The sequence below is a fragment of the Hyperolius riggenbachi genome, chromosome 8, assembly GCF_040937935.1.
Source record: "Hyperolius riggenbachi isolate aHypRig1 chromosome 8, aHypRig1.pri, whole genome shotgun sequence".
NCBI lineage: Eukaryota > Metazoa > Chordata > Amphibia > Anura > Hyperoliidae > Hyperolius > Hyperolius riggenbachi.
The window spans coordinates 26,736,142-26,763,125 of record NC_090653.1 but is presented as its reverse complement, the minus strand read 5'-3'; the positions used below and the strand labels follow the sequence as shown (position 1 = coordinate 26,763,125).

General features: G+C 48.5%; 30 non-coding genes across 30 annotated transcripts; 16 read left to right on the top strand and 14 right to left on the bottom strand.

Moving 5' to 3' along the window:
• Positions 1 to 145: 145 nt before the first annotated feature.
• Positions 146 to 217, top strand: TRNAE-CUC (transfer RNA glutamic acid (anticodon CUC)). Its single transcript has one exon. It is a non-coding gene; the product is annotated as a tRNA-Glu (tRNA).
• Positions 218 to 1,032: 815 nt separating this feature from the next.
• Positions 1,033 to 1,104, bottom strand: TRNAE-CUC (transfer RNA glutamic acid (anticodon CUC)). Its single transcript has one exon. It is a non-coding gene; the product is annotated as a tRNA-Glu (tRNA).
• Positions 1,105 to 1,485: 381 nt separating this feature from the next.
• On the top strand, positions 1,486 to 1,557 carry TRNAE-CUC (transfer RNA glutamic acid (anticodon CUC)). Its single transcript has one exon. It is a non-coding gene; the product is annotated as a tRNA-Glu (tRNA).
• Positions 1,558 to 2,372: 815 nt separating this feature from the next.
• TRNAE-CUC (transfer RNA glutamic acid (anticodon CUC)) lies at positions 2,373 to 2,444 on the bottom strand. Its single transcript has one exon. It is a non-coding gene; the product is annotated as a tRNA-Glu (tRNA).
• A 381-nt stretch (positions 2,445 to 2,825) lies between these two features.
• TRNAE-CUC (transfer RNA glutamic acid (anticodon CUC)) lies at positions 2,826 to 2,897 on the top strand. The gene has a single exon. It is a non-coding gene; the product is annotated as a tRNA-Glu (tRNA).
• Positions 2,898 to 3,712: 815 nt separating this feature from the next.
• Positions 3,713 to 3,784, bottom strand: TRNAE-CUC (transfer RNA glutamic acid (anticodon CUC)). The gene has a single exon. It is a non-coding gene; the product is annotated as a tRNA-Glu (tRNA).
• A 381-nt stretch (positions 3,785 to 4,165) lies between these two features.
• Positions 4,166 to 4,237, top strand: TRNAE-CUC (transfer RNA glutamic acid (anticodon CUC)). The gene has a single exon. It is a non-coding gene; the product is annotated as a tRNA-Glu (tRNA).
• Positions 4,238 to 5,052: 815 nt separating this feature from the next.
• On the bottom strand, positions 5,053 to 5,124 carry TRNAE-CUC (transfer RNA glutamic acid (anticodon CUC)). Its single transcript has one exon. It is a non-coding gene; the product is annotated as a tRNA-Glu (tRNA).
• Positions 5,125 to 5,505: 381 nt separating this feature from the next.
• On the top strand, positions 5,506 to 5,577 carry TRNAE-CUC (transfer RNA glutamic acid (anticodon CUC)). The gene has a single exon. It is a non-coding gene; the product is annotated as a tRNA-Glu (tRNA).
• An 815-nt stretch (positions 5,578 to 6,392) lies between these two features.
• Positions 6,393 to 6,464, bottom strand: TRNAE-CUC (transfer RNA glutamic acid (anticodon CUC)). The gene has a single exon. It is a non-coding gene; the product is annotated as a tRNA-Glu (tRNA).
• Positions 6,465 to 6,851: 387 nt separating this feature from the next.
• Positions 6,852 to 6,923, top strand: TRNAE-CUC (transfer RNA glutamic acid (anticodon CUC)). Its single transcript has one exon. It is a non-coding gene; the product is annotated as a tRNA-Glu (tRNA).
• An 815-nt stretch (positions 6,924 to 7,738) lies between these two features.
• On the bottom strand, positions 7,739 to 7,810 carry TRNAE-CUC (transfer RNA glutamic acid (anticodon CUC)). The gene has a single exon. It is a non-coding gene; the product is annotated as a tRNA-Glu (tRNA).
• A 381-nt stretch (positions 7,811 to 8,191) lies between these two features.
• Positions 8,192 to 8,263, top strand: TRNAE-CUC (transfer RNA glutamic acid (anticodon CUC)). The gene has a single exon. It is a non-coding gene; the product is annotated as a tRNA-Glu (tRNA).
• An 815-nt stretch (positions 8,264 to 9,078) lies between these two features.
• Positions 9,079 to 9,150, bottom strand: TRNAE-CUC (transfer RNA glutamic acid (anticodon CUC)). The gene has a single exon. It is a non-coding gene; the product is annotated as a tRNA-Glu (tRNA).
• A 381-nt stretch (positions 9,151 to 9,531) lies between these two features.
• On the top strand, positions 9,532 to 9,603 carry TRNAE-CUC (transfer RNA glutamic acid (anticodon CUC)). The gene has a single exon. It is a non-coding gene; the product is annotated as a tRNA-Glu (tRNA).
• An 815-nt stretch (positions 9,604 to 10,418) lies between these two features.
• TRNAE-CUC (transfer RNA glutamic acid (anticodon CUC)) lies at positions 10,419 to 10,490 on the bottom strand. Its single transcript has one exon. It is a non-coding gene; the product is annotated as a tRNA-Glu (tRNA).
• A 387-nt stretch (positions 10,491 to 10,877) lies between these two features.
• On the top strand, positions 10,878 to 10,949 carry TRNAE-CUC (transfer RNA glutamic acid (anticodon CUC)). The gene has a single exon. It is a non-coding gene; the product is annotated as a tRNA-Glu (tRNA).
• A 7,505-nt stretch (positions 10,950 to 18,454) lies between these two features.
• On the top strand, positions 18,455 to 18,526 carry TRNAE-CUC (transfer RNA glutamic acid (anticodon CUC)). Its single transcript has one exon. It is a non-coding gene; the product is annotated as a tRNA-Glu (tRNA).
• Positions 18,527 to 19,341: 815 nt separating this feature from the next.
• TRNAE-CUC (transfer RNA glutamic acid (anticodon CUC)) lies at positions 19,342 to 19,413 on the bottom strand. The gene has a single exon. It is a non-coding gene; the product is annotated as a tRNA-Glu (tRNA).
• A 381-nt stretch (positions 19,414 to 19,794) lies between these two features.
• On the top strand, positions 19,795 to 19,866 carry TRNAE-CUC (transfer RNA glutamic acid (anticodon CUC)). Its single transcript has one exon. It is a non-coding gene; the product is annotated as a tRNA-Glu (tRNA).
• Positions 19,867 to 20,681: 815 nt separating this feature from the next.
• Positions 20,682 to 20,753, bottom strand: TRNAE-CUC (transfer RNA glutamic acid (anticodon CUC)). Its single transcript has one exon. It is a non-coding gene; the product is annotated as a tRNA-Glu (tRNA).
• Positions 20,754 to 21,134: 381 nt separating this feature from the next.
• Positions 21,135 to 21,206, top strand: TRNAE-CUC (transfer RNA glutamic acid (anticodon CUC)). Its single transcript has one exon. It is a non-coding gene; the product is annotated as a tRNA-Glu (tRNA).
• Positions 21,207 to 22,021: 815 nt separating this feature from the next.
• TRNAE-CUC (transfer RNA glutamic acid (anticodon CUC)) lies at positions 22,022 to 22,093 on the bottom strand. Its single transcript has one exon. It is a non-coding gene; the product is annotated as a tRNA-Glu (tRNA).
• A 381-nt stretch (positions 22,094 to 22,474) lies between these two features.
• Positions 22,475 to 22,546, top strand: TRNAE-CUC (transfer RNA glutamic acid (anticodon CUC)). Its single transcript has one exon. It is a non-coding gene; the product is annotated as a tRNA-Glu (tRNA).
• Positions 22,547 to 23,361: 815 nt separating this feature from the next.
• On the bottom strand, positions 23,362 to 23,433 carry TRNAE-CUC (transfer RNA glutamic acid (anticodon CUC)). The gene has a single exon. It is a non-coding gene; the product is annotated as a tRNA-Glu (tRNA).
• Positions 23,434 to 23,817: 384 nt separating this feature from the next.
• On the top strand, positions 23,818 to 23,889 carry TRNAE-CUC (transfer RNA glutamic acid (anticodon CUC)). Its single transcript has one exon. It is a non-coding gene; the product is annotated as a tRNA-Glu (tRNA).
• An 815-nt stretch (positions 23,890 to 24,704) lies between these two features.
• Positions 24,705 to 24,776, bottom strand: TRNAE-CUC (transfer RNA glutamic acid (anticodon CUC)). The gene has a single exon. It is a non-coding gene; the product is annotated as a tRNA-Glu (tRNA).
• Positions 24,777 to 25,157: 381 nt separating this feature from the next.
• Positions 25,158 to 25,229, top strand: TRNAE-CUC (transfer RNA glutamic acid (anticodon CUC)). The gene has a single exon. It is a non-coding gene; the product is annotated as a tRNA-Glu (tRNA).
• Positions 25,230 to 26,045: 816 nt separating this feature from the next.
• On the bottom strand, positions 26,046 to 26,117 carry TRNAE-CUC (transfer RNA glutamic acid (anticodon CUC)). The gene has a single exon. It is a non-coding gene; the product is annotated as a tRNA-Glu (tRNA).
• A 382-nt stretch (positions 26,118 to 26,499) lies between these two features.
• Positions 26,500 to 26,571, top strand: TRNAE-CUC (transfer RNA glutamic acid (anticodon CUC)). Its single transcript has one exon. It is a non-coding gene; the product is annotated as a tRNA-Glu (tRNA).
• The last annotated feature ends 413 nt before the right edge of the window (positions 26,572 to 26,984 follow it).

The following is a 26,984-nucleotide window of genomic DNA, read 5'->3' as shown; positions in this document are numbered from 1 at the left end:
AGAGGAAGAGGGTAATAATGGGAAAGAGTGACATGAGTGACGGCAAAGCAATTCATCACGGCATGGATCGTTCGGGTGCCGCCGCGTGCTGTTCTCTGTGGAGTTGACTTATTTTACCGTCAGAAGGCTTGGGAGCCTTCATCTCTCCCTGGTGGTCTAGTGGCTAGGATTTGGCGCTCTCACCGCCGCGGCCCGGGTTCGATTCCCGGTCAGGGAAGGCCTCCTTCTTTTTTATTGATCTCTCACGCAGCAGCGGCACTTCCTTGAGTCGCTTGTCTTAACCGCTGGATTGACTCCTTATGCAGGCTCCATTGCCTGCAACAGTAAGATGGTAAGAGCAGTAAAGCCTGGTACACACCATGCAATTTCCCATCAGATAGATGGGTCGAATAGATCATTTCTGGCAGGTCCGATCTGATTCCCGATCGTTTTTCTGATCGATTTGCATACAAGTGACCGGAATATCGATCAGAAAAACGATCGGAAATCCGATCGGATCTGTCAGAAATTATCTATTGACTCATCTATCTGATGGGAAATTGCATGGTGTGTAACAGGCATAAGACCAAAGAGGAAGGTGGACCATTTGGAAGACATGCAAGACTGCAAAGCTTTCAAGGGAGATTCCAACTTTCTGGAAAAAACATGCAGCACACATTATCAGCCAGGTTTCACCCCGTCATTTTTCTCCTCAGCGTTCATGTGTATGAAAAAGAAAATGTAAAAACCCCTTTAACTCAGATCCAGATCATGGAATCATCCCTAGGAGGCAGTGTGCGACTGCCAAGAGGCATGCAGGGAGACCTCCATCAGCAGAAGCTGCACACAGTCTCCCTTTCCAAACAGCTATGCGACAGAAGAAAGCGGTTTGGTTCTTTTTGTTTTTTCCGAGTCAGCCTATAGTGAACAGACTGAAGACTTAACAAAGATGGCCAGCCAAGTGCAGGACTCCTGCATAAGGAGTCATTCCAGCGGTAAAGACAAGCATCTCAAGGAAGTGTCGCTGCTGCGTGAGAGATTAAGAAAGAGGCCTTCCCTGACCGGGAATCGAACCCGGGCCGCGGCGGTGAGAGCGCCGAATCCTAGCCACTAGACCACCAGGGAGAGATGAAAGAACATCCACATGAACGCTGAGGAGAAAAGTGACAGGATGAAAGCTGGCTGCTAATTTGTGCTGCGTGTTTTTTTCCAGAAAGTTGGAATCTCCCTTGAGAGCTTTGCATGTCTTCCAAATAGTCCAACTTCCTCCTTGGTCTTATGCCTGGTACACACCATGCAATTTCCCATTCGTGAAAGCACAGAGCTCTCTGATGAAGGTCTGGCAGGAAGGAGCAGTGGGAAGAGGAAGAGGGTAATAATGGGAAAGAGTGACATGAGTGACGGCAAAGCAATTCATCACGGCATGGATCGTTCGGGTGCCGCCGCGTGCTGTTCTCTGTGGAGTTGACTTATTTTACCGTCAGAAGGCTTGGGAGCATTCATCTCTCCCTGGTGGTCTAGTGGCTAGGATTCGGCGCTCTCACCGCCGCGGCCCGGGTTCGATTCCCGGTCAGGGAAGGCCTCCTTCTTTTTTATTGATCTCTCACGCAGCAGCGGCACTTCCTTGAGTCGCTTGTCTTAACCGCTGGATTGACTCCTTATGCAGGCTCCATTGCCTGCAACAGTAAGATGGTAAGAGCAGTAAAGCCTGGTACACACCATGCAATTTCCCATCAGATAGATGGGTCGAATAGATCATTTCTGGCAGGTCCGATCTGATTCCCTATCGTTTTTCTGATCGATTTGCATACAAGTGACCGGAATATCGATCAGAAAAACGATCGGAAATCCGATCGGATCTGTCCGAAATTATCTATTGACTCATCTATCTGATGGGAAATTGCATGGTGTGTAACAGGCATAAGACCAAAGAGGAAGGTGGACCATTTGGAAGACATGCAAGACTGCAAAGCTTTCAAGGGAGATTCCAACTTTCTGGAAAAAACATGCAGCACACATTATCAGCCAGGTTTCACCCCGTCATTTTTCTCCTCAGCGTTCATGTGTATGAAAAAGAAAATGTAAAAACCCCTTTAACTCAGATCCAGATCATGGAATCATCCCTAGGAGGCAGTGTGCGACTGCCAAGAGGCATGCAGGGAGACCTCCATCAGCAGAAGCTGCACACAGTCTCCCTTTCCAAACAGCTATGCGACAGAAGAAAGCGGTTTGGTTCTTTTTGTTTTTTCCGAGTCAGCCTATAGTGAACAGACTGAAGACTTAACAAAGATGGCCAGCCAAGTGCAGGACTCCTGCATAAGGAGTCAATCCAGCGGTAAAGACAAGCATCTCAAGGAAGTGTCGCTGCTGCGTGAGAGATTAAGAAAGAGGCCTTCCCTGACCGGGAATCGAACCCGGGCCGCGGCGGTGAGAGCGCCGAATCCTAGCCACTAGACCACCAGGGAGAGATGAAAGAACATCCACATGAACGCTGAGGAGAAAAGTGACAGGATGAAAGCTGGCTGCTAATTTGTGCTGCGTGTTTTTTTCCAGAAAGTTGGAATCTCCCTTGAGAGCTTTGCATGTCTTCCAAATAGTCCAACTTGCTCCTTGGTCTTATGCCTGGTACACACCATGCAATTTCCCATTCGTGAAAGCACAGAGCTCTCTGATGAAGGTCTGGCAGGAAGGAGCAGTGGGAAGAGGAAGAGGGTAATAATGGGAAAGAGTGACATGAGTGACGGCAAAGCAATTCATCACGGCATGGATCGTTCGGGTGCCGCCGCGTGCTGTTCTCTGTGGAGTTGACTTATTTTACCGTCAGAAGGCTTGGGAGCCTTCATCTCTCCCTGGTGGTCTAGTGGCTAGGATTCGGCGCTCTCACCGCCGCGGCCCGGGTTCGATTCCCGGTCAGGGAAGGCCTCCTTCTTTTTTCTTGATCTCTCACGCAGCAGCGGCACTTCCTTGAGTCGCTTGTCTTAACCGCTGGATTGACTCCTTATGCAGGCTCCATTGCCTGCAACAGTAAGATGGTAAGAGCAGTAAAGCCTGGTACACACCATGCAATTTCCCATCAGATAGATGGGTCGAATAGATCATTTCTGGCAGGTCCGATCTGATTCCCGATCGTTTTTCTGATCGATTTGCATACAAGTGACCGGAATATCGATCAGAAAAACGATCGGAAATCCGATCGGATCTGTCAGAAATTATCTATTGACTCATCTATCTGATGGGAAATTGCATGGTGTGTAACAGGCATAAGACCAAAGAGGAAGGTGGACCATTTGGAAGACATGCAAGACTGCAAAGCTTTCAAGGGAGATTCCAACTTTCTGGAAAAAACATGCAGCACACATTATCAGCCAGGTTTCACCCCGTCATTTTTCTCCTCAGCGTTCATGTGTATGAAAAAGAAAATGTAAAAACCCCTTTAACTCAGATCCAGATCATGGAATCATCCCTAGGAGGCAGTGTGCGACTGCCAAGAGGCATGCAGGGAGACCTCCATCAGCAAAAGCTGCACACAGTCTCCCTTTCCAAACAGCTATGCGACAGAAGAAAGCGGTTTGGTTCTTTTTGTTTTTTCCGAGTCAGCCTATAGTGAACAGACTGAAGACTTAACAAAGATGGCCAGCCAAGTGCAGGACTCCTGCATAAGGAGTCAATCCAGCGGTAAAGACAAGCATCTCAAGGAAGTGTCGCTGCTGCGTGAGAGATTAAGAAAGAGGCCTTCCCTGACCGGGAATCGAACCCGGGCCGCGGCGGTGAGAGCGCCGAATCCTAGCCACTAGACCACCAGGGAGAGATGAAAGAACGTCCACATGAACGCTGAGGAGAAAAGTGACAGGATGAAAGCTGGCTGCTAATTTGTGCTGCGTGTTTTTTTCCAGAAAGTTGGAATCTCCCTTGAGAGCTTTGCATGTCTTCCAAATAGTCCAACTTCCTCCTTGGTCTTATGCCTGGTACACACCATGCAATTTCCCATTCGTGAAAGCACAGAGCTCTCTGATGAAGGTCTGGCAGGAAGGAGCAGTGGGAAGAGGAAGAGGGTAATAATGGGAAAGAGTGACATGAGTGACGGCAAAGCAATTCATCACGGCATGGATCGTTCGGGTGCCGCCGCGTGCTGTTCTCTGTGGAGTTGACTTATTTTACCGTCAGAAGGCTTGGAAGCCTTCATCTCTCCCTGGTGGTCTAGTGGCTAGTATTCGGCGCTCTCACCGCCGCGGCCCGGGTTCGATTCCCGGTCAGGGAAGGCCTCCTTCTTTTTTATTGATCTCTCACGCAGCAGCGGCACTTCCTTGAGTCGCTTGTCTTAACCGCTGGATTGACTCCTTATGCAGGCTCCATTGCCTGCAACAGTAAGATGGTAAGAGCAGTAAAGCCTGGTACACACCATGCAATTTCCCATCAGATAGATGGGTCGAATAGATCATTTCTGGCAGGTCCGATCTGATTCCCGATCGTTTTTCTGATCGATTTGCATACAAGTGACCGGAATATCGATCAGAAAAACGATCGGAAATCCGATCGGATCTGTCAGAAATTATCTATTGACTCATCTATCTGATGGGAAATTGCATGGTGTGTAACAGGCATAAGACCAAAGAGGAAGGTGGACCATTTGGAAGACATGCAAGACTGCAAAGCTTTCAAGGGAGATTCCAACTTTCTGGAAAAAACATGCAGCACACATTATCAGCCAGGTTTCACCCCGTCATTTTTCTCCTCAGCGTTCATGTGTATGAAAAAGAAAATGTAAAAACCCCTTTAACTCAGATCCAGATCATGGAATCATCCCTAGGAGGCAGTGTGCGACTGCCAAGAGGCATGCAGGGAGACCTCCATCAGCAGAAGCTGCACACAGTCTCCCTTTCCAAACAGCTATGCGACAGAAGAAAGCGGTTTGGTTCTTTTTGTTTTTTCCGAGTCAGCCTATAGTGAACAGACTGAAGACTTAACAAAGATGGCCAGCCAAGTGCAGGACTCTTGCATAAGGAGTCAATCCAGCGGTAAAGACAAGCATCTCAAGGAAGTGTCGCTGCTGCGTGAGAGATTAAGAAAGAGGCCTTCCCTGACCAGGAATCGAACCCGGGCCGCGGCGGTGAGAGCGCCGAATCCTAGCCACTAGACCACCAGGGAGAGATGAAAGAACATCCACATGAACGCTGAGGCGAAAAGTGACAGGATGAAAGCTGGCTGCTAATTTGTGCTGCGTGTTTTTTTCCAGAAAGTTGGAATCTCCCTTGAGAGCTTTGCATGTCTTCCAAATAGTCCAACTTCCTCCTTGGTCTTATGCCTGGTACACACCATGCAATTTCCCATTCGTGAAAGCACAGAGCTCTCTGATGAAGGTCTGGCAGGAAGGAGCAGTGGGAAGAGGAAGAGGGTAATAATGGGAAAGAGTGACATGAGTGACGGCAAAGCAATTCATCACGGCATGGATCGTTCGGGTGCCGCCGCGTGCTGTTCTCTGTTTAGTTGACTTATTTCACCGTCAGAAGGCTTGGGAGCCTTCATCTCTCCCTGGTGGTCTAGTGGCTAGGATTCGGCGCTCTCACCGCCGCGGCCCGGGTTCGATTCCCGGTCAGGGAAGGCCTCCTTCTTTTTTCTTGATCTCTCACGCAGCAGTGGAACTTCCTTGAGTCGCTTGTCTTAACCGCTGGATTGACTCCTTATGCAGGCTCCATTGCCTGCAACAGTAAGATGGTAAGAGCAGTAAAGCCTGGTACACACCATGCAATTTCCCATCAGATAGATGGGTCGAATAGATCATTTCTGGCAGGTCCGATCTGATTCCCTATCGTTTTTCTGATCGATTTGCATACAAGTGACCGGAATATCGATCAGAAAAACGATCGGAAATCCGATCGGATCTGTCCGAAATTATCTATTGACTCATCTATCTGATGGGAAATTGCATGGTGTGTAACAGGCATAAGACCAAAGAGGAAGGTGGACCATTTGGAAGACATGCAAGACTGCAAAGCTTTCAAGGGAGATTCCAACTTTCTGGAAAAAACATGCAGCACACATTATCAGCCAGGTTTCACCCCGTCATTTTTCTCCTCAGCGTTCATGTGTATGAAAAAGAAAATGTAAAAACCCCTTTAACTCAGATCCAGATCATGGAATCATCCCTAGGAGGCAGTGTGCGACTGCCAAGAGGCATGCAGGGAGACCTCCATCAGCAGAAGCTGCACACAGTCTCCCTTTCCAAACAGCTATGCGACAGAAGAAAGCGGTTTGGTTCTTTTTGTTTTTTCCGAGTCAGCCTATAGTGAACAGACTGAAGACTTAACAAAGATGGCCAGCCAAGTGCAGGACTCCTGCATAAGGAGTCAATCCAGCGGTAAAGACAAGCATCTCAAGGAAGTGTCGCTGCTGCGTGAGAGATTAAGAAAGAGGCCTTCCCTGACCGGGAATCGAACCCGGGCCGCGGCGGTGAGAGCGCCGAATCCTAGCCACTAGACCACCAGGGAGAGATGAAAGAACATCCACATGAACGCTGAGGAGAAAAGTGACAGGATGAAAGCTGGCTGCTAATTTGTGCTGCGTGTTTTTTTCCAGAAAGTTGGAATCTCCCTTGAGAGCTTTGCATGTCTTCCAAATAGTCCAACTTCCTCCTTGGTCTTATGCCTGGTACACACCATGCAATTTCCCATTCGTGAAAGCACAGAGCTCTCTGATGAAGGTCTGGCAGGAAGGAGCAGTGGGAAGAGGAAGAGGGTAATACTAATAATGGGAAAGAGTGACATGAGTGACGGCAAAGCAATTCATCACGGCATGGATCGTTCGGGTGCCGCCGCGTGCTGTTCTCTGTGGAGTTGACTTATTTTACCGTCAGAAGGCTTGGGAGCCTTCATCTCTCCCTGGTGGTCTAGTGGCTAGGATTCGGCGCTCTCACCGCCGCGGCCCGGGTTCGATTCCCGGTCAGGGAAGGCCTCCTTCTTTTTTCTTGATCTCTCACGCAGCAGCGGCACTTCCTTGAGTCGCTTGTCTTAACCGCTGGATTGACTCCTTATGCAGGCTCCATTGCCTGCAACAGTAAGATGGTAAGAGCAGTAAAGCCTGGTACACACCATGCAATTTCCCATCAGATAGATGGGTCGAATAGATCATTTCTGGCAGGTCCGATCTGATTCCCGATCGTTTTTCTGATCGATTTGCATACAAGTGACCGGAATATCGATCAGAAAAACGATCGGAAATCCGATCGGATCTGTCAGAAATTATCTATTGACTCATCTATCTGATGGGAAATTGCATGGTGTGTAACAGGCATAAGACCAAAGAGGAAGGTGGACCATTTGGAAGACATGCAAGACTGCAAAGCTTTCAAGGGAGATTCCAACTTTCTGGAAAAAACATGCAGCACACATTATCAGCCAGGTTTCACCCCGTCATTTTTCTCCTCAGCGTTCATGTGTATGAAAAAGAAAATGTAAAAACCCCTTTAACTCAGATCCAGATCATGGAATCATCCCTAGGAGGCAGTGTGCGACTGCCAAGAGGCATGCAGGGAGACCTCCATCAGCAAAAGCTGCACACAGTCTCCCTTTCTAAAAAGCTATGCGACAGAAGAAAGCGGTTTGGTTCTTTTTGTTTTTTCCGAGTCAGCCTATAGTGAACAGACTGAAGACTTAACAAAGATGGCCAGCCAAGTGCAGGACTCCTGCATAAGGAGTCAATCCAGCGGTAAAGACAAGCATCTCAAGGAAGTGTCGCTGCTGCGTGAGAGATTAAGAAAGAGGCCTTCCCTGACCGGGAATCGAACCCGGGCCGCGGCGGTGAGAGCGCCGAATCCTAGCCACTAGACCACCAGGGAGAGATGAAAGAACGTCCACATGAACGCTGAGGAGAAAAGTGACAGGATGAAAGCTGGCTGCTAATTTGTGCTGCGTGTTTTTTTCCAGAAAGTTGGAATCTCCCTTGAGAGCTTTGCATGTCTTCCAAATAGTCCAACTTCCTCCTTGGTCTTATGCCTGGTACACACCATGCAATTTCCCATTCGTGAAAGCACAGAGCTCTCTGATGAAGGTCTGGCAGGAAGGAGCAGTGGGAAGAGGAAGAGGGTAATAATGGGAAAGAGTGACATGAGTGACGGCAAAGCAATTCATCACGGCATGGATCGTTCGGGTGCCGCCGCGTGCTGTTCTCTGTGGAGTTGACTTATTTTACCGTCAGAAGGCTTGGAAGCCTTCATCTCTCCCTGGTGGTCTAGTGGCTAGTATTCGGCGCTCTCACCGCCGCGGCCCGGGTTCGATTCCCGGTCAGGGAAGGCCTCCTTCTTTTTTATTGATCTCTCACGCAGCAGCGGCACTTCCTTGAGTCGCTTGTCTTAACCGCTGGATTGACTCCTTATGCAGGCTCCATTGCCTGCAACAGTAAGATGGTAAGAGCAGTAAAGCCTGGTACACACCATGCAATTTCCCATCAGATAGATGGGTCGAATAGATCATTTCTGGCAGGTCCGATCTGATTCCCGATCGTTTTTCTGATCGATTTGCATACAAGTGACCGGAATATCGATCAGAAAAACGATCGGAAATCCGATCGGATCTGTCAGAAATTATCTATTGACTCATCTATCTGATGGGAAATTGCATGGTGTGTAACAGGCATAAGACCAAAGAGGAAGGTGGACCATTTGGAAGACATGCAAGACTGCAAAGCTTTCAAGGGAGATTCCAACTTTCTGGAAAAAACATGCAGCACACATTATCAGCCAGGTTTCACCCCGTCATTTTTCTCCTCAGCGTTCATGTGTATGAAAAAGAAAATGTAAAAACCCCTTTAACTCAGATCCAGATCATGGAATCATCCCTAGGAGGCAGTGTGCGACTGCCAAGAGGCATGCAGGGAGACCTCCATCAGCAGAAGCTGCACACAGTCTCCCTTTCCAAACAGCTATGCGACAGAAGAAAGCGGTTTGGTTCTTTTTGTTTTTTCCGAGTCAGCCTATAGTGAACAGACTGAAGACTTAACAAAGATGGCCAGCCAAGTGCAGGACTCTTGCATAAGGAGTCAATCCAGCGGTAAAGACAAGCATCTCAAGGAAGTGTCGCTGCTGCGTGAGAGATTAAGAAAGAGGCCTTCCCTGACCAGGAATCGAACCCGGGCCGCGGCGGTGAGAGCGCCGAATCCTAGCCACTAGACCACCAGGGAGAGATGAAAGAACATCCACATGAACGCTGAGGCGAAAAGTGACAGGATGAAAGCTGGCTGCTAATTTGTGCTGCGTGTTTTTTTCCAGAAAGTTGGAATCTCCCTTGAGAGCTTTGCATGTCTTCCAAATAGTCCAACTTCCTCCTTGGTCTTATGCCTGGTACACACCATGCAATTTCCCATTCGTGAAAGCACAGAGCTCTCTGATGAAGGTCTGGCAGGAAGGAGCAGTGGGAAGAGGAAGAGGGTAATAATGGGAAAGAGTGACATGAGTGACGGCAAAGCAATTCATCACGGCATGGATCGTTCGGGTGCCGCCGCGTGCTGTTCTCTGTTTAGTTGACTTATTTCACCGTCAGAAGGCTTGGGAGCCTTCATCTCTCCCTGGTGGTCTAGTGGCTAGGATTCGGCGCTCTCACCGCCGCGGCCCGGGTTCGATTCCCGGTCAGGGAAGGCCTCCTTCTTTTTTCTTGATCTCTCACGCAGCAGTGGAACTTCCTTGAGTCGCTTGTCTTAACCGCTGGATTGACTCCTTATGCAGGCTCCATTGCCTGCAACAGTAAGATGGTAAGAGCAGTAAAGCCTGGTACACACCATGCAATTTCCCATCAGATAGATGGGTCGAATAGATCATTTCTGGCAGGTCCGATCTGATTCCCTATCGTTTTTCTGATCGATTTGCATACAAGTGACCGGAATATCGATCAGAAAAACGATCGGAAATCCGATCGGATCTGTCCGAAATTATCTATTGACTCATCTATCTGATGGGAAATTGCATGGTGTGTAACAGGCATAAGACCAAAGAGGAAGGTGGACCATTTGGAAGACATGCAAGACTGCAAAGCTTTCAAGGGAGATTCCAACTTTCTGGAAAAAACATGCAGCACACATTATCAGCCAGGTTTCACCCCGTCATTTTTCTCCTCAGCGTTCATGTGTATGAAAAAGAAAATGTAAAAACCCCTTTAACTCAGATCCAGATCATGGAATCATCCCTAGGAGGCAGTGTGCGACTGCCAAGAGGCATGCAGGGAGACCTCCATCAGCAGAAGCTGCACACAGTCTCCCTTTCCAAACAGCTATGCGACAGAAGAAAGCGGTTTGGTTCTTTTTGTTTTTTCCGAGTCAGCCTATAGTGAACAGACTGAAGACTTAACAAAGATGGCCAGCCAAGTGCAGGACTCCTGCATAAGGAGTCAATCCAGCGGTAAAGACAAGCATCTCAAGGAAGTGTCGCTGCTGCGTGAGAGATTAAGAAAGAGGCCTTCCCTGACCGGGAATCGAACCCGGGCCGCGGCGGTGAGAGCGCCGAATCCTAGCCACTAGACCACCAGGGAGAGATGAAAGAACATCCACATGAACGCTGAGGAGAAAAGTGACAGGATGAAAGCTGGCTGCTAATTTGTGCTGCGTGTTTTTTTCCAGAAAGTTGGAATCTCCCTTGAGAGCTTTGCATGTCTTCCAAATAGTCCAACTTCCTCCTTGGTCTTATGCCTGGTACACACCATGCAATTTCCCATTCGTGAAAGCACAGAGCTCTCTGATGAAGGTCTGGCAGGAAGGAGCAGTGGGAAGAGGAAGAGGGTAATACTAATAATGGGAAAGAGTGACATGAGTGACGGCAAAGCAATTCATCACGGCATGGATCGTTCGGGTGCCGCCGCGTGCTGTTCTCTGTGGAGTTGACTTATTTTACCGTCAGAAGGCTTGGGAGCCTTCATCTCTCCCTGGTGGTCTAGTGGCTAGGATTCGGCGCTCTCACCGCCGCGGCCCGGGTTTGATTCCCGGTCAGGGAAGGCCTCCTTTTTTTTTCTTGATCTCTCACGCAGCAGCGGCACTTCCTTGAGTCGCTTGTCTTAACCGCTGGATTGACTCCTTATGCAGGCTCCATTGCCTGCAACAGTAAGATGGTAAGAGCAGTAAAGCCTGGTACACACCATGCAATTTCCCATCAGATAGATGGGTCGAATAGATCATTTCTGGCAGGTCCGATCTGATTCCCGATCGTTTTTCTGATCGATTTGCATACAAGTGACCGGAATATCGATCAGAAAAACGATCGGAAATCCGATCGGATCTGTCAGAAATTATCTATTGACTCATCTATCTGATGGGAAATTGCATGGTGTCACGTTCTGTGAAGGTAGATAGGTCCAGAGAGAGTCTGATTGCCGGTAATCTGCAGTATCACCGGAATGCAGATATATATCTGATTATAAGTGAGCTGCAGTCTCACCGACAATCCGATATATTAACTAACCTCTGGCACCTAAAGAGTGTAGTGATTGGTGCAACAGTAACACTAGAGGACTATGCCTCGGTACAGCAAGGCGTACTGTACAAATTCCTTCCGCAGCCCAAGCTCTCCTAGACAGAAGGAGTCGGGCAGCCAGCAGGAAGGATATACTGAAAGTAACCCTAAATAGGAAGGGTCACTGTCAGTGCGAGGAACCGCCTCTGACAGCAAGGTCGGTTCTCGAGGTCGGACAGGCCAGGTCGTACACACACAGGCAAATAAGGTACAATATCAGGAGGCTAAGGCGGAGTCTAAGAGCGAGCCGGGGTTCGGCAACAGGAGATCAGAAATATCAAGGTACAGTATCACAAGTTCAGAGGCGAAAACGAGAGACAAGGCAAGGTCGGCAACAGGAGATAAGATCGGCAGAAGTACAAGAGGATGAGGCAAGAGCAAGGTCAGAAACAGGCAAAAAGGTCAAAGGCACAGATAAATCACAATGGTATGGTCTTCCAGTACTTATATATTGGCCGTACCAATATATAGGTATACTGTGGATCCGAGAGCTAACACGAGTGTGATCGCTACAGCGGACACAGAATACTGACAGTCTGCTGCTTAAATGCAGACTGTCACTTCAGCAATCTCCACCCCCCCCGATGACGTCAGAAAAGGGGCGGCAACTGTCCCGGCAATCTGCTCATGGGATCCTCCTTCTCAGGGCATAAAGGGCGTGACGCTCCGTGCGTGCGCGCGTTGCCCTGCCCTGCTGAGACATGCTCCTAGTGACCCGTTGAGCGGAGGAGGAGGCCGCCGGGACAGACCGGAAGTTCGGGGTCCCGATGACGTCAGCCGCGAGCGCGGCGTTCGTACTACCGCTGGCGGTGGGGGTGAGTCCATGCCTGACATTACCCCTCCCCTGAGGCGTGGTCTCCGAACGCGCCAATGAAGGTCTATCAGGATTAGTATCATGAAATTCTCGTATGAGTTCCTGTGCATGAAATTGATGTGCTGGTACCCAGGATCTCTCCTCCGGGCCATAACCCTTCCAATGAACCAGGTATTGAAGAGAATTCTGAACAAACCGGGAATCCAGAATTCTCTCAACCTCATATTCAGGTTCACCGTCAACAAGCACAGGAGGAGGACCAGAGTCCGCATGTACTGCGGGTTTCAGTAATGACACATGAAATGTTCTTACTCCCCGCATTGACTGAGGTAATGTCACTTGATAAGATACCCGATTGATCCTTTTAGCTATAGGATATGGACCTATAAATTTAGGTCCCAGTTTTGCTGATGGCTGTCGTAAGGCGATGTGCCGAGTAGAGATCCAGACAAGATCTCCGGGAGAAAACTCCCACTCGGGAGAACGCCTTCGGTCAGCCTGTTGTTTCTGGACCGACACTGTTTTCTTTAAATTATTATTAACCTCCCTCCAAAGAGATCTTAGCGTCTCTTGCCAGACCTCCAGAGCAGGGAAAGGTGAGGTCCTGACAGGGAGTGATGAAAACCTTGGGGACCTTCCATTGACAATTTGAAAAGGTGAAAACCCTGAGGAAGAACTCCGAAGATTATTATGGGCAAATTCAGAATATGGTAAGTACTGAACCCACTCCGTCTGATTGTCAGCCACATAACATCGGAGATACTGTTCCAAGGACTGATTCATTCTCTCCGTTTGCCCATTGGTCTGGGGATGAAACCCAGAAGAAAAGGAGAGGGTGATTCCCAGTACCTTGCAAAATTCTCTCCAGAATTCCGAAACGAACTGCACCCCCCTGTCAGATACTATGTTTTCAGGAACCCCGTGAAGACGAAGAACGTGGATTACGAAAAGGTCAGCAAGTTCTTTAGCGGAAGGAAGTTTCTTCAAAGGTACAAAATGGGCCATTTTAGAGAATCGGTCAACAATGACCCAGATCACCGTATTACCGTCCGAGGGTGGTAACTCCCCCACAAAATCCATGGATACATGAGTCCAGGGCTCGGAGGGTATGGGCAGCGGCTGGAGGGTACCCACCGGAGATACACGTGAGGGTTTACTCCGTGAGCACACTGAACAAGATACAACAAAATCCTCGACATCACTCCTCCAAGAAGGCCACCAGACGCTCCTGGACAATAATTCTCTAGTTCGAGCCACTCCAGGGTGACCAGCTAGCTTATGAGCATGAAAGAATTGAAGTATTTGTAATCTGAACTGTAACGGTACAAACATGAGATCGGACGGTTTCCCTGCAGGACTATCCTGTTGGTAGGGAAGCAGAACAGATGCAATATCCTCCATAGAGTCTATACTGGCTAACACCACCTTCTCGGATAAAATTGGCTCTGGTTCGGAGGGCAGTACTGATTCAATGTCAAAGCATCGTGAAAGAGCATCAGCCTTGATATTTTTACTTCCAGGTTTGAACGTGATGATGAAATCAAACCTAGAAAAGAATAAAGACCACCGTGCCTGTCTGGGATTTAACCTCTTAGCCCCCTTCAGATATTCCAAGTTCTTATGATCTGTATAGACCGTAATAACATGTTCCGCCCCCTCCAGCCAGTGTCGCCACTCTTCAAAAGCCAATTTTACAGCCAATAGCTCCCTGTTCCCAATATCGTAATTTCTCTCTGCCTCAGAAATTTTTTTCGAAAAAAATGCGCAAGGGTGAAGTCTCCCTTGTGATCCGGAGTACTGTGACAAGACTGCCCCAACCCCAATTTCTGATGCGTCTACCTCCACGATGAATGGCCTGGATGAATCGACATGGTGCAAAATGGGAGCAGAACAAAAAGCAGTTTTAAGACTCGAGAAAGCAGAAATGGCTTCAGGAGACCAATTGTTAACATTAGCCCCTTTCTTAGTCATGTCAGTAAGGGGAGCTACCAGAGCAGAGTACCCCTTTATAAATTTCCTGTAATAGTTAGCAAAACCCAGAAAACGTTGTAAAGCTTTTAGACCAACTGGTTGCGGCCAGTCCAAAACTGCCGCAACTTTACTGCTATCCATAGCTAACCCAGATCTGGAAATGATATAGCCAAGGAATGGAACTTCATTGATCTCAAACAAACATTTTTCCAACTTGGCATATAATGAATTCTCCCGTAACTTTTGTAATACATATTGGACCTGAGACCTATGCTCCTTGATATTGCGAGAAAAGATCAGAATATCGTCCAAATAAACGACCACAAATTTCCCCACCACCTCCCTAAAAATGTCATTAACTAATTCTTGGAAAACAGCGGGGGCATTACACAGACCGAAGGGCATGACTAGGTATTCGTAATGCCCATCCTGAGTATTAAATGCCGTCTTCCATTCGTCACCCTGTCTGATTCTGACCAGATTGTAAGCTCCCCTGAGATCTAGTTTAGTGAAGATCTGGGCACCTGTGACCTGAGAAAAAAGGTCATCAATCAGGGGAAGTGGGTAACGGTTCTTTATCGTTATGGCATTAAGGGCTCGATAGTCGATGCAGGGACGCAGCCCCCCATCTTTTTTCTTCACGAAGAAGAATCCTGCCCCCGCGGGAGATCTAGAGGGTCTAATGAACCCCTTATCTAAGTTCTCCTGAACGTACTCCCTCATGGCCACCTTTTCAGGTCCTGTGAGATTATAAAGATGACCTCTAGGGGGCATGGTTCCTGGTCTAAGCTCGATTGGGCAATCATAAGGCCTGTGAGGAGGTAGTGAATCGGCCGATCGAGGACAGAACACATCGGCAAAGGAGCTATAAGGCTGAGGTAAACATTGCGGAGTTAAGTGAGTGGCACGAAGAGGGCATTTTGATATGCAGTGCTTCTGACAGTAGGATGACCAAGACAGCAACTGACCAGAAGCCCAATCGATCTGTGGAGAATGTAGCCGTAGCCAGGGAAGCCCCAGTATAATCGAGCAAGAAGGCATTCTGATAAGGTAAAATCGTAATTTTTCACAATGTAATACCCCAACGGTACAGATTAATTCAGGAGTAATAGAGACAGGTTGACTACCTTGTAATGGGGAATCGTCAATTGCAGTGACTATAATGCGTTTCTCAAGAGGAACCACTGGAATGCCTAATTTAAGTGCTAAATTAAAATCCATAAAATTGGCTGCGGCGCCCGTATCAACAAAGGCCTGCAGTGCAATGTTTTGTTTGTCCCAAGAAATGGAAATAGGAAATAGGATTTTATCTTTTGGAGGTATGGAATTCTCGCCCAGGGTAGTACCCCCGACTAACCCTAGGCGGAGAAGTTTTCCGGCTTCTTGGTACAAACAGAGGCGATATGACCTTTGTCCCCACAATATAAGCACAAACCCTCCTTCCTCCTTCTTAATTTCTCTGTCTCAGATAATTTAGAGTGACCCAGCTGCATGGGCTCCTCAGTAGAAGAGGAAGAGGCAAAACTTGTGGAAGGCTGTGAGCGCATGAAGGGTCGTTGCCTGGTAGACCTGTGAAACCGTACTCTGCGGTCTATCTTGATAGCAAGACTTATAGCCTCATCTAAAGTTCTAGGTTCAGGATGACTCAACATTAATTCTGACACAGAATCAGACAACCCTGTTAAGAAGCGATCCAAGAGAGACTGCGCCTCCCACCTGGTGGAAAATGACCATTTGCGGAATTCTGCAGCATAGATTTCCACTGAGTTCTGACCCTGTTTGAGTCTTTTTAGTCTCCTCTCAGCGGTGGCGGAAGTATCTGGATCGTCATATACGACCGCCATGGCTTCGAAAAAATTCTCTACAGAGGTAAGAGCCTCATGACCCACGGGTAAACTGTAGGCCCATGTCTGTGAGTCTCCTTGCAAAAGGGTTTTTATGAGCGTGACCCTTTGCAATTCAGAACCAGAGGAAATGGGACGCATTTGAAAATATGATTGACACCGATCCCGGAAATTACGGAAATCGGAGCGTTCCCCTGAAAACAACTTGGGTAACGACATTTTGGGTTCAACTGGCAAAACAGGAGTGGGATTAACTGGTGCCTGCAGGTTTTGCACAACTTCTGCTAGACGGTTAAGCTGGACCTGTTGATCTTTAACGGTCTGGTTTAATTGAGCGACGGCTGTCGTCAAGTTGTTAACCTGCTGGACCAGAGCATCCATATTATTGGTCCGCTGTACTGTCACGTTCTGTGAAGGTAGATAGGTCCAGAGAGAGTCTGATTGCCGGTAATCTGCAGTATCACCGGAATGCAGATATATATCTGATTATAAGTGAGCTGCAGTCTCACCGACAATCCGATATATTAACTAACCTCTGGCACCTAAAGAGTGTAGTGATTGGTGCAACAGTAACACTAGAGGACTAGGCCTCGGTACAGCAAGGTGTACTGTACAAATTCCTTCCGCAGCCCAAGCTCTCCTAGACAGAAGGAGTCGGGCAGCCAGCAGGAAGGATATACTGAAAGTAACCCTAAATAGGAAGGGTCACTGTCAGTGCGAGGAACCGCCTCTGACAGCAAGGTCGGTTCTCGAGGTCGGACAGGCCAGGTCGTACACACACAGGCAAATAAGGTACAATATCAGGAGGCTAAGGCGGAGTCTAAGAGCGAGCCGGGGTTCGGCAACAGGAGATCAGAAATATCAAGGTACAGTATCACAAGTTCAGAGGCGAAAACGAGAGACAAGGCAAGGTCGGCAACAGGAGATAAGATCGGCAGAAGTACAAGAGGATGAGGCAAGAGCAAGGTCAGAAACAGGCAAAAAGGTCAAAGGCACAGATAAATCACAATGGTATGGTCTTCCAGTACTTATATATTGGCCGTACCAATATATAGGTATACTGTGGATCCGAGAGCTAACACGGGTGTGATCGCTACAGCGGACACAGAATACTGACAGTCTGCTGCTTAAATGCAGACTGTCACTTCAGCAATCTCCACCCCCCCCCGATGACGTCAGAAAAGGGGCGGCAACTGTCCCGGCAATCTGCTCATGGGATCCTCCTTCTCAGGGCATAAAGGGCGTGACGCTCCGTGCGTGCGCGCGTTGCCCTGCCCTGCTGAGACATGCTCCTAGTGACCCGTTGAGCGGAGGAGGAGGCCGCCGGGACAGACCGGAAGTTCGGGGTCCCGATGACGTCAGCCGCGAGCGCGGCGTTCAAACTACCGGTGGCGGTGGGGGTGAGTCCATGCCTGACACATGGTGTGTAACAGGCATAAGACCAAAGAGGAAGGTGGACCATTTGGAAGACATGCAAGACTGCAAAGCTTTCAAGGGAGATTCCAACTTTCTGGAAAAAACATGCAGCACACATTATCAGCCAGGTTTCACCCCGTCATTTTTCTCCTCAGCGTTCATGTGTATGAAAAAGAAAATGTAAAAACCCCTTTAACTCAGATCCAGATCATGGAATCATCCCTAGGAGGCAGTGTGCGACTGCCAAGAGGCATGCAGGGAGACCTCCATCAGCAGAAGCTGCACACAGTCTCCCTTTCCAAACAGCTATGCGACAGAAGAAAGCGGTTTGGTTCTTTTTGTTTTTTCCGAGTCAGCCTATAGTGAACAGACTGAAGACTTAACAAAGATGGCCAGCCAAGTGCAGGACTCCTGCATAAGGAGTCAATCCAGCGGTAAAGACAAGCATCTCAAGGAAGTGTCGCTGCTGCGTGAGAGATTAAGAAAGAGGCCTTCCCTGACTGGGAATCAAACCCGGGCTGCGGCGGTGAGAGCACCGAATCCTAGCCACTAGACCACCAGGGAGAGATGAAAGAACATCCACATGAACGCTGAGGAGAAAAGTGACAGGATGAAAGCTGGCTGCTAATTTGTGCTGCGTGTTTTTTTCCAGAAAGTTGGAATCTCCCTTGAGAGCTTTGCATGTCTTCCAAATAGTCCAACTTCCTCCTTGGTCTTATGCCTGGTACACACCATGCAATTTCCCATTCGTGAAAGCACAGAGCTCTCTGATGAAGGTCTGGCAGGAAGGAGCAGTGGGAAGAGGAAGAGGGTAATAATGGGAAAGAGTGACATGAGTGACGGCAAAGCAATTCATCACGGCATAGATTGTTCGGGTGCCGCCGCATGCTGTTCTCTGTGGAGTTGACTTATTTTACCGTCAGAAGGCTTGGGAGCCTTCATCTCTCCCTGGTGGTCTAGTGGCTAGGATTCGGCGCTCTCACCGCCGCGGCCCGGGTTTGATTCCCGGTCAGGGAAGGCCTCCTTCTTTTTTCTTGATCTCTCACGCAGCAGCGGCACTTCCTTGAGTCGCTTGTCTTAACCGCTGGATTGACTCCTTATGCAGGCTCCATTGCCTGCAACAGTAAGATGGTAAGAGCAGTAAAGCCTGGTACACACCATGCAATTTCCCATCAGATAGATGGGTCGAATAGATCATTTCTGGCAGGTCCGATCTGATTCCCGATCGGTTTTCTGATCGATTTGCATACAAGTGACCGGAATATCGATCAGAAAAACGATCGGAAATCCGATCGGATCTGTCAGAAATTATCTATTGACTCATCTATCTGATGGGAAATTGCATGGTGTGTAACAGGCATAAGACCAAAGAGGAAGGTGGACCATTTGGAAGACATGCAAGACTGCAAAGCTTTCAAGGGAGATTCCAACTTTCTGGAAAAAACATGCAGCACACATTATCAGCCAGGTTTCACCCCGTCATTTTTCTCCTCAGCGTTCATGTGTATGAAAAAGAAAATGTAAAAACCCCTTTAACTCAGATCCAGATCATGGAATCATCCCTAGGAGGCAGTGTGCGACTGCCAAGAGGCATGCAGGGAGACCTCCATCAGCAGAAGCTGCACACAGTCTCCCTTTCCAAACAGCTATGCGACAGAAGAAAGCGGTTTGGTTCTTTTTGTTTTTTCCGAGTCAGCCTATAGTGAACAGACTGAAGACTTAACAAAGATGGCCAGCCAAGTGCAGGACTCCTGCATAAGGAGTCAATCCAGCGGTAAAGACAAGCATCTCAAGGAAGTGTCGCTGCTGCGTGAGAGATTAAGAAAGAGGCCTTCCCTGACCGGGAATCGAACCCGGGCCGCGGCGGTGAGAGCGCCGAATCCTAGCCACTAGACCACCAGGGAGAGATGAAAGAACATCCACATGAACGCTGAGGAGAAAAGTGACAGGATAAAAGCTGGCTGCTAATTTGTGCTGCGTGTTTTTTTCCAGAAAGTTGGAATCTCCCTTGAGAGCTTTGCATGTCTTCCAAATAGTCCAAATTCCTCCTTGGTCTTATGCCTGGTACACACCATGCAATTTCCCATTCGTGAAAGCACAGAGCTCTCTGATGAAGGTCTGGCAGGAAGGAGCAGTGGGAAGAGGAAGAGGGTAATAATGGGAAAGAGTGACATGAGTGACGGCAAAGCAATTCATCACGGCATGGATCGTTCGGGTGCCGCCGCGTGCTGTTCTCTGTGGAGTTGACTTATTTTACCGTCAGAAGGCTTGGAAGCCTTCATCTCTCCCTGGTGGTCTAGTGGCTAGGATTCGGCGCTCTCACCGCCGCGGCCCGGGTTCGATTCCCGGTCAGGGAAGGCCTCCTTCTTTTTTCTTGATCTCTCACGCAGCAGCGGCACTTCCTTGAGTCGCTTGTCTTAACCGCTGGATTGACTCCTTATGCAGGCTCCATTGCCTGCAACAGTAAGATGGTAAGAGCAGTAAAGCCTGGTACACACCATGCAATTTCCCATCAGATAGATGGGTCGAATAGATCATTTCTGGCAGGTCCGATCTGATTCCCGATCGTTTTTCTGATCGATTTGCATACAAGTGACCGGAATATCGATCAGAAAAACGATCGGAAATCCGATCGGATCTGTCAGAAATTATCTATTGACTCATCTATCTGATGGGAAATTGCATGGTGTGTAACAGGCATAAGACCAAAGAGGAAGGTGGACCATTTGGAAGACATGCAAGACTGCAAAGCTTTCAAGGGAGATTCCAACTTTCTGGAAAAAACATGCAGCACACATTATCAGCCAGGTTTCACCCCGTCATTTTTCTCCTCAGCGTTCATGTGTATGAAAAAGAAAATGTAAAAACCCCTTTAACTCAGATCCAGATCATGGAATCATCCCTAGGAGGCAGTGTGCGACTGCCAAGAGGCATGCAGGGAGACCTCCATCAGCAGAAGCTGCACACAGTCTCCCTTTCCAAACAGCTATGCGACAGAAGAAAGCGGTTTGGTTCTTTTTGTTTTTTCCGAGTCAGCCTATAGTGAACAGACTGAAGACTTAACAAAGATGGCCAGCCAAGTGCAGGACTCCTGCATAAGGAGTCAATCCAGCGGTAAAGACAAGCATCTCAAGGAAGTGTCGCTGCTGCGTGAGAGATTAAGAAAGAGGCCTTCCCTGACCAGGAATCGAACCCGGGCCGCAGCAGTGAGAGTGCCGAATCCTAGCCACTAGACCACCAGGGAGAGATGAAAGAACATCCACATGAACGCTGAGGAGAAAAGTGACAGGATGAAAGCTGGCTGCTAATTTGTGCTGCGTGTTTTTTTCCAGAAAGTTGGAATCTCCCTTGAGAGCTTTGCATGTCTTCCAAATAGTCCAACTTCCTCCTTGGTCTTATGCCTGGTACACACCATGCAATTTCCCATTCGTGAAAGCACAGAGCTCTCTGATGAAGGTCTGGCAGGAAGGAGCAGTGGGAAGAGGAAGAGGGTAATAATGGGAAAGAGTGACATGAGTGACGGCAAAGCAATTCATCACGGCATGGATCGTTCGGGTGCCGCCGCGTGCTGTTCTCTGTGGAGTTGACTTATTTCACCGTCAGAAGGCTTGGGAGCCTTCATCTCTCCCTGGTGGTCTAGTGGCTAGGATTCGGCGCTCTCACCGCCGCGGCCCGGGTTCGATTCCCGGTCAGGGAAGGCCTCCTTCTTTTTTCTTGATCTCTCACGCAGCAGTGGCACTTCCTTGAGTCGCTTGTCTTAACCGCTGGATTGACTCCTTATGCAGGCTCCATTGCCTGCAACAGTAAGATGGTAAGAGCAGTAAAGCCTGGTACACACCATGCAATTTCCCATCAGATAGATGGGTCGAATAGATCATTTCTGGCAGGTCCGATCTGATTCCCGATCGTTTTTCTGATCGATTTGCATACAAGTGACCGGAATATCGATCAGAAAAACGATCGGAAATCCGATCGGATCTGTCAGAAATTATCTATTGACTCATCTATCTGATGGGAAATTGCATGGTGTGTAACAGGCATAAGACCAAAGAGGAAGGTGGACCATTTGGAAGACATGCAAGACTGCAAAGCTTTCAAGGGAGATTCCAACTTTCTGGAAAAAACATGCAGCACACATTATCAGCCAGGTTTCACCCCGTCATTTTTCTCCTCAGCGTTCATGTGTATGAAAAAGAAAATGTAAAAACCCCTTTAACTCAGATCCAGATCATGGAATCATCCCTAGGAGGCAGTGTGCGACTGCCAAGAGGCATGCAGGGAGACCTCCATCAGCAGAAGCTGCACACAGTCTCCCTTTCCAAACAGCTATGCGACAGAAGAAAGCGGTTTGGTTCTTTTTGTTTTTTCCGAGTCAGCCTATAGTGAACAGACTGAAGACTTAACAAAGATGGCCAGCCAAGTGCAGGACTCTTGCATAAGGAGTCAATCCAGCGGTAAAGACAAGCATCTCAAGGAAGTGTCGCTGCTGCGTGAGAGATTAAGAAAGAGGCCTTCCCTGACCAGGAATCGAACCCGGGCCGCGGCGGTGAGAGCGCCGAATCCTAGCCACTAGACCACCAGGGAGAGATGAAAGAACATCCACATGAACGCTGAGGAGAAAAGTGACAGGATGAAAGCTGGCTGCTAATTTGTGCTGCGTGTTTTTTTCCAGAAAGTTGGAATCTCCCTTGAGAGCTTTGCATGTCTTCCAAATAGTCCAACTTCCTCCTTGGTCTTATGCCTGGTACACACCATGCAATTTCCCATTCGTGAAAGCACAGAGCTCTCTGATGAAGGTCTGGCAGGAAGGAGCAGTGGGAAGAGGAAGAGGGTAATAATGGGAAAGAGTGACATGAGTGACGGCAAAGCAATTCATCACGGCATGGATCGTTCGGGTGCCGCCGCGTGCTGTTCTCTGTGGAGTTGACTTATTTTACCGTCAGAAGGCTTGGGAGCCTTCATCTCTCCCTGGTGGTCTAGTGGCTAGGATTCGGCGCTCTCACCGCCGCGGCCCGGGTTCGATTCCCGGTCAGGGAAGGCCTCCTTCTTTTTTCTTGATCTCTCACGCAGCAGCGGCACTTCCTTGAGTCGCTTGTCTTAACCGCTGGATTGACTCCTTATGCAGGCTCCATTGCCTGCAACAGTAAGATGGTAAGAGCAGTAAAGCCTGGTACACACCATGCAATTTCCCATCAGATAGATGGGTCGAATAGATCATTTCTGGCAGGTCCGATCTGATTCCCGATCGTTTTTCTGATCGATTTGCATACAAGTGACCGGAATATCGATCAGAAAAACGATCGGAAATCCGATCGGATCTGTCAGAAATTATCTATTGACTCATCTATCTGATGGGAAATTGCATGGTGTGTAACAGGCATAAGACCAAAGAGGAAGGTGGACAATTTGGAAGACATGCAAGACTGCAAAGCTTTGAAGGGAGATTCCATCTTTCTGGAAAAAACATGCAGCACACATTATCAGCCAGGTTTCACCCCGTCATTTTTCTCCTCAGCGTTCATGTGTATGAAAAAGAAAATGTAAAAACCCCTTTAACTCAGATCCAGATCATGGAATCATCCCTAGGAGGCAGTGTGCGACTGCCAAGAGGCATGCAGGGAGACCTCCATCAGCAGAAGCTGCACACAGTCTCCCTTTCCAAACAGCTATGCGACAGAAGAAAGCGGTTTGGTTCTTTTTGTTTTTTCTGAGTCAGCCTATAGTGAACAGACTGAAGACTTAACAAAGATGGCCAGCCAAGTGCAGGACTCCTGCATAAGGAGTTAATCCAGCGGTAAAGACAAGCCTCTCAAGGAAGTGTCGCTGCTGCGTGAGAGATTAAGAAAGAGGCCTTCCCTGACCGGGAATCGAACCCAGGCCGTGGCGGTGAGAGCGCCGAATCCTAGCCACTAGACCACCAGGGAGAGATGAAAGAACATCCACATGAACGCTGAGGAGAAAAGTGACAGGATGAAAGCTGGCTGCTAATTTGTGCTGCGTGTTTTTTTCCAGAAAGTTGGAATCTCCCTTGAGAGCTTTGCATGTCTTCCAAATAGTCCAACTTCCTCCTTGGTCTTATGCCTGGTACACACCATGCAACAATTTCCCATTCGTGAAAGCACAGAGCTCTCTGATGAAGGTCTGGCAGGAAGGAGCAGTGGGAAGAGGAAGAGGGTAATAATGGGAAAGAGTGACATGAGTGACGGCAAAGCAATTCATCACGGCATGGATCGTTCGGGTGCCGCCGCGTGCTGTTCTCTGTGGAGTTGACTTATTTTACCGTCAGAAGGCTTGGGAGCCTTCATCTCTCCCTGGTGGTCTAGTGGCTAGGATTCGGCGCTCTCACCGCCGCGGCCCGGGTTCGATTCCCGGTCAGGGAAGGCCTCCTTCTTTTTTCTTGATCTCTCACGCAGCAGCGGCACTTCCTTGAGTCGCTTGTCTTAACCGCTGGATTGACTCCTTATGCAGGCTCCATTGCCTGCAACAGTAAGATGGTAAGAGCAGTAAAGCCTGGTACACACCATGCAATTTCCCATCAGATAGATGGGTCGAATAGATCATTTCTGGCAGGTCCGATCTGATTCCCGATCGTTTTTCTGATCGATTTGCATACAAGTGACCGGAATATCGATCAGAAAAACGATCGGAAATCCGATCGGATCTGTCAGAAATTATCTATTGACTCATCTATCTGATGGGAAATTGCATGGTGTGTAACAGGCATAAGACCAAAGAGGAAGGTGGACCATTTGGAAGACATGCAAGACTGCAAAGCTTTCAAGGGAGATTCCATCTTTCTGGAAAAAACATGCAGCACACATTATCAGCCAGGTTTCACCCCGTCATTTTTCTCCTCAGCGTTCATGTGTATGAAAAAGAAAATGTAAAAACCCCTTTAACTCAGATCCAGATCATGGAATCATCCCTAGGAGGCAGTGTGCGACTGCCAAGAGGCATGCAGGGAGACCTCCATCAGCAGAAGCTGCACACAGTCTCCCTTTCCAAACAGCTATGCGACAGAAGAAAGCGGTTTGGTTCTTTTTGTTTTTTCTGAGTCAGCCTATAGTGAACAGACTGAAGACTTAACAAAGATGGCCAGCCAAGTGCAGGACTCCTGCATAAGGAGTCAATCCAGCGGTAAAGACAAGCCTCTCAAGGAAGTGTCGCTGCTGCGTGAGAGATTAAGAAAGAGGCCTTCCCTGACCGGGAATCGAACCCGGGCCTTGGCGGTGAGAGCGCCGAATCCTAGCCACTAGACCACCAGGGAGAGATGAAAGAACATCCACATGAACGCTGAGGAGAAAAGTGACAGGATGAAAGCTGGCTGCTAATTTGTGCTGCGTGTTTTTTTCCAGAAAGTTGGAATCTCCCTTGAGAGCTTTGCATGTCTTCCAAATAGTCCAACTTCCTCCTTGGTCTTATGCCTGGTACACACCATGCAATTTCCCATTCGTGAAAGCACAGAGCTCTCTGATGAAGGTCTGGCAGGAAGGAGCAGTGGGAAGAGGAAGAGGGTAATAATGGGAAAGAGTGACATGAGTGACGGCAAAGCAATTCATCACGGCATGGATCGTTCGGGTGCCGCCGCGTGCTGTTCTCTGTGGAGTTGACTTATTTTACCGTCAGAAGGCTTGGGAGCCTTCATCTCTCCCTGGTGGTCTAGTGGCTAGGATTCGGCGCTCTCACCGCCGCGGCCCGGGTTCGATTCCCGGTCAGGGAAGGCCTCCTTCTTTTTTCTTGATCTCTCACGCAGCAGCGGCACTTCCTTGAGTCGCTTGTCTTAACCGCTGGATTGACTCCTTATGCAGGCTCCATTGCCTGCAACAGTAAGATGGTAAGAGCAGTAAAGCCTGGTACACACCATGCAATTTCCCATCAGATAGATGGGTCGAATAGATCATTTCTGGCAGGTCCGATCTGATTCCCGATCGTTTTTCTGATCGATTTGCATACAAGTGACCGGAATATCGATCAGAAAAACGATCGGAAATCCGATCGGATCTGTCAGAAATTATCTATTGACTCATCTATCTGATGGGAAATTGCATGGTGTGTAACAGGCATAAGACCAAAGAGGAAGGTGGACCATTTGGAAGACATGCAAGACTGCAAAGCTTTCAAGGGAGATTCCAACTTTCTGCAAAAAAACATGCAGCACACATTATCAGCCAGGTTTCACCCCGTCATTTTTCTCCTCAGCGTTCATGTGTATGAAAAAGAAAATGTAAAAACCCCTTTAACTCAGATCCAGATCATGGAATCATCCCTAGGAGGCAGTGTGCGACTGCCAAGAGGCATGCAGGGAGACCTCCATCAGCAGAAGCTGCACACAGTCTCCCTTTCCAAACAGCTATGCGACAGAAGAAAGCGGTTTGGTTCTTTTTGTTTTTTCCGAGTCAGCCTATAGTGAACAGACTGAAGACTTAACAAAGATGGCCAGCCAAGTGCAGGACTCCTGCATAAGGAGTCAATCCAGCGGTAAAGACAAGCATCTCAAGGAAGTGTCGCTGCTGCGTGAGAGATTAAGAAAGAGGCCTTCCCTGACCGGGAATCGAACCCGGGCCGCGGCGGTGAGAGCGCCGAATCCTAGCCACTAGACCACCAGGGAGAGATGAAAGAACATCCACATGAACGCTGAGGAGAAAAGTGACAGGATGAAAGCTGGCTGCTAATTTGTGCTGCGTGTTTTTTTTCCAGAAAGTTGGAATCTCCCTTGAGAGCTTTGCATGTCTTCCAAATAGTCCAACTTCCTCCTTGGTCTTATGCCTGGTACACACCATGCAATTTCCCATTCGTGAAAGCACAGAGCTCTCTGATGAAGGTCTGGCAGGAAGGAGCAGTGGGAAGAGGAAGAGGGTAATAATGGGAAAGAGTGACATGAGTGACGGCAAAGCAATTCATCACGGCATGGATCGTTCGGGTGCCGCCGCGTGCTGTTCTCTGTGGAGTTGACTTATTTTACCGTCAGAAGGCTTGGGAGCCTTCATCTCTCCCTGGTGGTCTAGTGGCTAGGATTCGGCGCTCTCACCGCCGCGGCCCGGGTTCGATTCCCGGTCAGGGAAGGCCTCCTTCTTTTTTCTTGATCTCTCACGCAGCAGCGGCACTTCCTTGAGTCGCTTGTCTTAACCGCTGGATTGACTCCTTATGCAGGCTCCATTGCCTGCAACAGTAAGATGGTAAGAGCAGTAAAGCCTGGTACACACCATGCAATTTCCCATCAGATAGATGGGTCGAATAGATCATTTCTGGCAGGTCCGATCTGATTCCCGATCGTTTTTCTGATCGATTTGCATACAAGTGACCGGAATATCGATCAGAAAAACGATCGGAAATCCGATCGGATCTGTCAGAAATTATCTATTGACTCATCTATCTGATGGGAAATTGCATGGTGTGTAACAGGCATAAGACCAAAGAGGAAGGTGGACCATTTGGAAGACATGCAAGACTGCAAAGCTTTCAAGGGAGATTCCAA